The sequence below is a fragment of the Chinchilla lanigera genome, unplaced genomic scaffold, assembly GCF_000276665.1.
Source record: "Chinchilla lanigera isolate Chin_1 unplaced genomic scaffold, ChiLan1.0 scaffold00077, whole genome shotgun sequence".
NCBI lineage: Eukaryota > Metazoa > Chordata > Mammalia > Rodentia > Chinchillidae > Chinchilla > Chinchilla lanigera.
Window position 1 is genome coordinate 758,634 of NW_004955478.1, and position 10,199 is coordinate 768,832.

Genomic DNA, 10,199 nt, shown 5'->3' on the forward strand with positions numbered 1-10,199 from the left:
TAATGTTTTTCTGAGGCTGCCTTTCCATTGGATGGCACTCAGCAGCAGCATTTACCATATTTTTGATCACACTTTATACAGATATGAAAGAGCACTTCTTGACCTGCTTCAGAAATGGCAAGAATGAAGGGATAAGTGTGTTTGAAGTGAGGAAGAGTATTTTGAGGGGGATTAATATCAATGTGTCTTTTAGAGTAATTTTTTTTTTAAAGTTAAGCATTTGCTTTCTAGTTTGATCACCCCTGGTTAAGTGGATATAGTGCATTTTATGCGTAAGCAAATATCTTAGCATCTGTAGACCTCAGACAGTGGTGCCTGGTCTGTTGAGCCGCTGAGTTTGCAGCAGTGGAAAGGAATTAAGTGATGGGGGTGGCAATGCAGTTGTAGTTTAAGTAGGATGTTCACAGAAGGCTCTGCTAAGCGAGTAATATTTAAGCAAAAACCTGATGCAGGGAGGGAGGAAGCCAGGTGTTTGGTAGGGCAGGGAGCATGGTAATTGGAGGACTGTGGACATAAAACTGCATTCATCAAAAGATGCCGAGGGACAGGGCAATCCTGGCTTTCAAGGATTGGTAAGTGTTCTGTAGGTTGCCCAGATTTATTTTCTGGTATTAAGGATTGAACCCAGGGCCTTGACCCTGAGCTATATTCCCAGTCTTTTAAAAAAATTTTAATTTTAAGACACAGTCTCGCTAAGTTGCCTGGGGTGGGCTCAAACTGAAGATCGTCTTGTCCCAGCCTCTCAGAGTGCTGGGATTCCAGGCACGCATGACTGTTGTAGAACTTATCAAGGGGAAAGCCAGAGGGTGTGGTGAAGTTCAGCAAGGCTTTGGAGACAGCTGTTGTTGTGCTCACACTGGGGAAGGAGGTGGGAGAAAGGCAGGAGGAATGCTGGGAGAGAGAATGAGCTGAGAAAGGAGGCACCTGCTGGGGAGAAGCAGGTAGCATGGCGGATGTGTGGGAAAGGAAAGGAGGATGAGAGGACTTCAAAGGACCTTGGCAGATGTATGTGAGAGCAGTGTGGCACTGGGGAAGCAGTGCCCTGGCGGGAGGAGGTGGAAGAATTGAAAGACGAAGATGTAAAAGCAGGAGTCCAGGGCTCTCATTAGCGACTGCATGAAAGATGAAGGGCACTTTGCTCTGTGGGGTGGCGGGGAGGATGGAGAGGAAAGACAGGTGGAGGAATTCTCTGTTGGGCTGGTGGCAGGCAGATCCCAGAGTGCTGATGCAGAGGAAGCGATCGAAGGTAAGGTTGAAGCCAGGTTTGGTGGTAAGCGCCTATAATCTCAGCACTTTGGGAGGACTGCAAGTTCAAGATCAGCCAGGGAATTTTAGTGACATCCTGTCTCAAACTTTAAAAAGAAGAAAGAAAGGGAGAAAGGAAGGAAGGAGGGAAAGAAGGAAAGAAGGAAGGAAGGAAGGAAGGAAGAAATAGAAAGAGAGAAAGAAAAGAGCAATGGAGGGATGCAGGCAGGCTGGGAATGTAGCCCAGTGTGAAGGCTGTTGGTTCAATCCCCAGTACCTCAAAATGAAAATAATACAATAGAACAGAACAGAACAGAACAGAACAGAACAGAACAGAACAGAACAGAACAGAATAGAATAGAATAGAAGAACAGAATAAAGTAATCCTGGAGCTTCTGCCTAGGACCCTTGTAACTGGCAAGAATAGGACTATGGCTGTCAGAATACTCAGTCTTGGAAGCCACAAGAGAGTCTACAGTCTGCCCATCTATCTAATGCACGTGACACAGTGTCAGGGATTCATTTGTGATTGTTCAGTTGAATTGTGTTGGTAGCTGTTACTGCTGGAATTGTCCTCCTTTCAGCCCTGCATGGAACCTCACACCATCCTGAACATTTTATTGTTAGATGCTCCCGAATGTGAGTAGTGGCAATGTCTGAGACATTTTTAGTTGTCACAGTTTAGGAGGGGGTGCTCCTGGCATCTAGTGAGTGCAGGGTAAGATGCTGCACAGGCTATGGTGCACAGGACAGCCCAAATGGTAAAAGACCATCTAGCCCCAAATGCCACTGGCACCCAGGCGGAGAAACTGTTCTCTGTGTGTGCAAAGTCTCTGAACCTCATTACCTAGGAGACTGTCCCTTTCTTGTAGGAATGAAGTTCATAAGCCTCAGGTGATCCAGTTGTTCTCTGCTGAGAAGGGCACTACCCTCTAAGAGGTACTTGGAATATGTAGGGTGATTTTGGAGATCATGATTGCTAGGAGCCAATGAAAGAGCACTTCTTGCAAAGAGTAGGTGAGTGCTGGGGATGTCGAATGTCAAATTAGACAGCCCTCTCTTCCTCCAAGATGTGTTTGCTTAGATCAAGAGAACACATATCTCTGTGGTCTCCTCCTGTCTATCCCAGAGCTCTTCTCCTAGGACTTACTTATATATCCTGTTCAACCAAGATGTTCCAGATTTTCCAGCCCTCCTCTATGAATATTGTATAATAACTTAGGACTTTGTTTCCTCATCCATCAGGTAGGGAAATAACAGCAGCCGCTAAGAGCAGGAAGCTGAAATGAGACACTCCATGAAAAATCCTTGCTTGGTGCCTAACCCGAAGCGAACAGTGGAAATCAGGAGACCAGGGTCACAGCCCTCATGAGCAGCATGTGCTGACACCTGGGCACGGAGGCGCACACCTATTAAGCCAGCACTCTTAGAGACTGAGGTAGGAGGATGGCAAGTTCAAGTCTACCCTGGACAACTTAGCAACTTAGCGAGATCCTGTGTCAAAATAAAACATAAAAAGGACTTGGGACATAGCTCAGTGCAAAAGCCCTGGGTTCAACCCCCATCACTGCAATAAACAGTCAGACTGAATAATTTTCTGAGGAGTCCAACTCCTTGAAAATCCATCTGGAAGGTGTTCCCAAGTATGAACAACCCTGCACTATATCAGGACGGGGCCAGGAAAGAGCCTCACTTTTCAGGATCAGCTGTTATATTCATGGGGTAGAAGCGGAATAGGGACTTAAACTGCAGAAATGTTTTGGCTCACTATCTGTGGGCCCGGAAGCTTGAAATAGAGGTGAACTCAGGGCTGGTTCCTTCTCAGGTCTGTGAGGGAGAATTGTCCCAGGCTTCCTTCCTAGCTCTTGGTGACTTGAAAGTCCCTGGGCTTGCAAATGGCCATTCTCTCTGGCTCTGTGCACCCTCTTTGCTTAGTGTGTATCTTCCAGAATCACATTCAGACATCTGTGGGACGTTAGTGTATCTTTTGAGGGGAGGTGGCCCAATCAAACCCACCCTGCGAGAAAAGGAAGGGTAAAGAAGCTGAAGCTGCTCACATGGCTGGTACCAGTGGGATCCCTGGGCTCCAAGATGGATAATTCCCAGTCTCTGTAGGACCCTAACAATTTCCTGTAATGTATTATTACTATTTGGGGAAAATATTTGAAAGGAAAATAATACCTTCTTCTAGGGTAGAAAGGGGAAGGGAATCTTCTATCACAAATCACTACCCTTTGCTCTGGCTTCTGATAAACTCCATAGCCCACTTGTATGAACACACTCCATAGCCCAGTTGTATGAACAGTGCAGAGCCCGGCTCCTCCCTGGTGAAACGCAAGGCCAAGGCCGAGGGCAAAGCAGCAACCTGGTTGTTTTCCCTGGAGGAAAGCTCCCAGAGGATCTTCGTTCCAGGCAGCTCGCGTTTGTGGCAAGAGGCTGACCCATGGGCACTTTTACGTGTGAAGAAGCCTGTGCCTCCCTGCAGCCTTAGAGGTAGGCCCGTGAAGCCACAGCAGTCAAATAGTTTTGCATTGGGTATTGCTTCGCAGGAATGTAGAAAGTCACATTTGCTTAGGTAGTATCTGCACCTCGATTCACTCTGTTGCCTTTTTGCTTGGATACCTTACCTCTGAGCCCAACCGTTTCCTGCTGTGGGATGTTCTTGCTATGACGTGTGGTTTCTGTTCTGTTGCAATGAACTGTTTATTGCTGCTAACTCATGCAAATAAGCGGGGGTGGGAGGACCGATCGGTGGGAGGGGGCGGCACCTCTGCAAACTTCCCTCTTCCCTGGTCTCTTTGCTTAGCAGGTAATCTGTGGCTTTGACAAAATAGATGGAAGAGTGGAGGCCAGGGAAGAGCCCCTGCGCGACCAGTGCGAGTGGTTTATGTTGGATTCATGGCAAACAGGAACTGCTTTCCAGAGAAAAACACTGCTGTCCTGATCAGCCAGACCCCTTCCTCTCTGTGGATGCTGCTTTAGTCTATTTTTCTCCCATACCAAAATATCTGGGGCTGAAGCTTATTAATGAGAGAAGTTTATTTAGCTTGGAGTGGTGGAGTCTTAAAGGCATGGTACCGGAAGTGGGTCAGCTCTGCTGAGAGCTCTCTTGGCAGAGGATGTCATGGTGGTAACATAGGTGTGAATAAGTGATCACAGGAGTCAGATGGAGATCAGGGTCCCACAGTCCCTCCTGAAGGCACATCCCCAAGTGACCTAAGGTCTTTCCACCAGGCCCCACTTCTCTACCAACACTTCCCTGGACCACCAACTTTGGGATCCAACCTCCAACACAGGCGCCGTGGGGGCCATACTCGGCCACCGCCAAACCATAGCAAGGGCCATACCCTGCTCCTTCTCACCCAGAAAAGCATGGCCCAGGTCTCCCTTGTGATGGGAGTCCGGTCCCTCACCACCTCCACTTTCACTGTCCTGCTTCTCACTCAGTACTGGCTGCCTGCCTACTGTCTATCCCCTGCCTGGGCATCTGTGTCAGCCTTTTGCAGTTCACTGTTTCTACCTCTGGAAGGATCTCCCCTAGAGGACCCCATCCTTCACAATGGCATCTACCTGAGCTTTCCCTTCCTAGGAAGGACTGCCCTGACCCCTCCATCTGCAATGGCACCTCATGGCTCGCTATTCCTGCTCAGCTTTTCCTCATATTTCTTCACACTGCTAGACTTATTTTTCTCTCTGTCTATTTTGTTGGCATTTCCTCTGAGCATCTGCCTGGGTGGTCACAGTCTCAGTCTTTTGATCCCTGCTGTGATTCAGAACACAGGGCCAAGACTGGCTCGGAGGAGGACAGGTGTGCTGGAATGAAGGGACCACTAGAACCTGCTTTACCACGTGTGGGAGCCGCCATGCCAAGTGAGCCGTGTAGTCCTCACTGTGGCCCTGGGAGGTACACAGGACAGGCAAAGACCATGGTGTAGGTGGGGGATCCCGCAGGGAATGGGTCTTCAGGATCACGCAAGCCTGGATTCAATCTCATGGCTGTGCTACATTAGAGAAATTATTTAACTTTTTTTTGTATATGGGGGTTAAGTAACAATCAGAAAGGCAGGGGCTGGGGATTTAGCTCAGTGGCACAGCACCTGCCTGGCAAGCACAAGGTGGTGAGTTCGATTCCCGGTATCGGAAAAAAACAAAAACAAAAACAAACAAACAAAAAAAAAACAATCAGAAAGGCAGGCATGATACTAGTAGAGTACCTTGGGTATCACAGATCACTGCTGAATTACTGAAGCTCCATGTGAAGTTCTCAGCACCTTGCCCACCTGTTATAAGTCCTCCAATGTGACACGCTCACTGAGCACTCTACTGACCAGTGTTTGTGGCTTTCCACATAGAGTTAGGGTGTTTTGTGAGTGCCTGTGTTTCCCCATCTTTGTAGGTTCCCCCATGCCATGAGGGGCTCCCCATGGCAGTGTGTGGAGTAGAGCAATATTCAAAATGAGCAGAGAGTCTCCCATGGGTGACCCAGACACACGGGGACTCACGGTGTGCCTAACCTGGCTTTATGGTGTCCTTGTCCCACCTGATTCAAGAATTAAACTTCTGTCCGTTTCTACTTTCCCTACACTTGCCCGATAGAGACTCTTCTCATTTCCTGCTACATTTTAAAGCATTCATCTTCAGTATTTCCTTCTTGCTTTTGATCGCAGTCATCTTATAAAATCATTTCCATAACAAATATTTTAAAGCTAGCAACAGCACCTGAGTGCCTTGAACCTTGCTCTGACCAATCTGTTCAAAGTAGTCTGCTGTAAGCTGGTGCTGATACTTCTTCCTCTAAGCTTTGAGGCTTTGATGTCAACTCAGACATGCTCTCTCTGATTTCCCTTTGTACTTTCTGGCTTTCCTTGGGTAGTCCTGGTGTTTGCAGTTTAAGCTGTCCTCTGGGTGCTGGAGGGCATGTAACCGATCTTAGTGACTGTTTTTGAGGCCTGGGTCCTGTTCTACTTCTGCCACATCGGCTTGGGTTTGTTTTGTCTTGTTACTAGGGCATTCACAAAGAAGATTTTTAAAACTCTGTCCCAGTATTTTTAGAAAATCACCATGTTGTATTGTTGTGGAATTTGAACCAGTTTTCTGAGATTCCACTGTACATTGATGCAAAATTTTCTTTCCAGAGAGACACACGTCCACGTCTTATCATAAGTGTCAGCAGGGAACTAAGATTTGGTCCCTGGAACTGTGTTCTGAGGTTTCATTCCAGGAAAGAGGTTCTTCAAGTGGGATGTCCATGGGAATTGAGAGTGGTTTGGATGGATGGCATTGCCCTCAGATTTTATCACTGCATTTATTTCATCACGTGTCAACAAATAGTTCTTGTTTACCCATCATATGCTAAACATTAAGCAACTAGCAGGGAAATAAAGCAGCACAGTTGGGAGTCTCATGAGGTTTAATTCCAAGCAGAGAGTCAGATAATAAATACATTTGTGCCACCATGGCTGACAATGATATGTCCTATGGAGAAAAAAACAATGGCAAAGTGAGGGGACAGGAAGAGAACACCCAAGGCCATCCCAGGGAGGGTGGTCTGAGGCTTCCTGGAGGATCCTAGGAGAGCAGAGCCCACTTGGAGTGAGGAATAGGTCCCCCCAAAGAGCATTCCAGACAAAGGGGATAAAAAATGCCACCTCCCCAAAGCAGAAATATTCTCAGCATGTTCAAGAGGCAAGCAAGAAATATAGTGTGGTGGGAATAACTAGAGTGACTGAGTCAAAAGGAATACAGGACGTGTTGTGGGAAATAAATAAGGATCAGATCACATAAGGACTTAATGGTCAGGGAAAGGAGGTTAGATGTTATTGTTAGTTTGCAGTACTAACAAGATAAACTAGTTTGTTTATCTAGTACCCTTGTGTGCTTAGCATTCTTAGAATGAGGGAGTATGGTTTCTCTGTTTCTTCATTCTTTGGTGTCTTGTGTCTTTGATAATACATGGTGAGGGCCCTCTTCTGACTCTGAGTTAAAATCCATATGGAAGCAGCTTTCTTTTGGACTTCGAGGCCCAGGAGCTACAAGGAAGGGTATTATGAGCATCAGCCAGTGCTGAACCTCTGGAGAAGCCACTGTGTCTGGCAGAACCTCGAATCTCCACTGCTCATGTTCTGTTGTCTTTTCCTTACAATGCTGGAAATACACACAGACCTCCACCAAAAGCTTTTGCCAGTGCTGAGATTGTGTGTACACACACGTGCATGCTCTGGGTGTGTGTCTGTGGGGCTGTGGGGAAAAGTGTAGTACTGATTTGGTAGGGAACAGCAACATACACACTTTGTACCTGTTTGGCTATTCTACAGGCTGTGTATCAGTGTCTGATTCGATCCCAGATATGTGTGTGTGTGTGTGTGTGTGTGTGTGTGTTGGTAAGGGAGTGTAAGGAATGGAAGTAAAGGAGCAGAACTTGCATAAGGGCTGAGTTTGCACAAAATGCGAGCCAAAGGAGAGTGAGAAAGTGCGGTCAGCAGAAAGCACTGTACGTGTTGGTGCTGGACGGGAGGCGCTCTGACAGCTGGCTGAAGGGTATGGGACGGAGCTAGGAAATGGTCTTTTCCCTGGCGGCTCTGGGTGGAGATGGAATGGGGCAGAGGAGCAATGGTGGATTTCTCTCCTGAGTGAATCCTAGAGCCAGTGTGTCTCAGCCTCTGACCAGAAACTGAGATTTATTTCTCACTGGTTGGAACAGCGAGTTATTTCAAAATCTTCTTTCTTCATTACAAAACTCCCCTCGGAGCAGGGTTGGCCCTAATCGCCACGGTCGTGGTTTCTCTGTCTTTTATGAGTGTAGAGTTACAGCCTAAATATGAGGTTTGAGCTCTGGAGGGGCGTTCCTCCAGCAGACTCAGGATCTCAGCTGTCCCCAGAGTGGCAGCTGCTGCCTCTGGAAGCTGGGTCCCGCTGCTGCTGCTTTGGGGCCCCAGCTTCTCCTGCATGTAGATAGATACTCACACCCCAGTACGGATGGGAGAGGCAAACATCTGGCGAAAGTGCGGGGCTTTCTGTCTGTTTGCATTTTATGTTTTACTTTGCATATTGTCTTGATAGAATGCTCAGTCTGTAACCAGAAATGAGTACATTTGAGCCCCAGGAAGTTAGGGGGCCCTGGGGTCCCCCCAAAGTATCCGTGCAGGAACATCACCATGGATTGTGATCAGAACAATCCCTTTTGAGTGATGACAGATACGGACGTCTGTGTTTGTAGGGCATCTGTAGCCTGGCTTATTTTTCCTTATAGTTTTTGTTACAATCTGAAGGTCCCATCTGCTCTCTCCATATACTTACTTGGTTGTTTATTTCTATGCTCCTCCCTTTTCCCGGTAGCACGTACTTTCTGTAAGGACAAGAATCTTTATGGTCCTATTCAGTGTTTTATTTCCAGTATCTAGAACAGAGCTAATCCAGAACAGGTTCATACTCAGCATTTGTGGAAAAGACAAGCAAGTGGACCCTTGCTAGTAGCCTACACACGTGAAGGCCTTGTCTCCTCTTCCTGTCTATCCCCAAGATTCTTTCATGTAGGCATGGTTATTGAACCAAGTTGGATGACTCCGAAAGGTGACTGCAGAGATGGACTGGAAGGGCTTCAAATGCTGGCAGAAAGAAGGGCTGCTGAGGTATGTGACCCTGGCAGCAACCTCCTCCTGATCTGATGCTGGTATTTCCATGCATCAGTAGCCTCCCCAGCATTTCTACCTACTGATCCCCTGCAGATCCCTGTGCTGTCTTTGCTGAGTAGGACTGTCTCTTGCATAGCAGTTTCACACACACATGCACACACACACTCACATAATCGCATACATTTACACATGCACACACATACACTCATACATTACTGTGTTCACACATTGCATACATCCACATGTGCTCATTCGTACACTCAAACACACCTGGATGCAAATGTACACACATTTGCACACTTACATACTTGTGTGCACCACACCAACACATTTGTCAACATACTCAAACACACACTCATGTGTGCATGTATACATGTACACACATTCATACACAAGAATACCATATTCACATATAAGCACACATATTCAGACAGAAGCACACACATACACATATGTCCCTCCAACTTTTTTTTTTAAAGAGAGTAGTACACAAGAAACAAACAAATAAAAAAATAGAACAGTAGCAGCATACCAGTATCGCGAACATAAGCAAATCAAAGCAAAAACATTCAAAGTGATACAGGGTCTCAAGGCAAATTAATACAAATCACCAGTGGTTGTTACATTGCATATCGCTATCCTCAACTACATTGCTCAGATAATCATATGTAAGAGTGAAAGATTGCTCAAACCATTAAAGAGAATAAGAAAATAATTCCTCAGTAAAACCTTAGAGATAATACAGAGTTTCACTAGACAAGATGGTAGGAGTTCACCATTGTAATTCCATTGCATATTGTTACCTTCAAATCAGTTGCTCAGACCACCAGACACAAGCATGCAAAGTCGATCAGAACATAAAAAATTGTGAGTATTAACTGTTCATTTCAGTACACCATTAGATAAAAGCAATACAGTCATCACAGCTATTCATATGTATATTTATGTTTTGCTTTCCTTCTTGTTTCTTCTTTCCCTCATCCCAGTTGTTCCTTCCTTTGAGCAATTTCTTTCCCTTTCCTATCAGCTATTGTACATTGTGAGTTTTTCCTAGTCTTTCAGGTTCCTACACCAAGGAGACAATATGATGTTTACACATGTGGGTTCGATTTATTTCACTTATGAGTATGTTTTCTAGTTGCATCCATTTACCTACAAAAGCCTCAAGTTTATCTTTTTTAATAGCTGAGTAATACTCCATTGTATAAAAATACCACAACTTTTTTATCCATTCCTCAGCGGATGGGCATATGGGTTGTTTCCAAGATTTAGCTATAACAAAATGTGCTGCTATAAACATGGGTGCACATATATCGCTGTGGT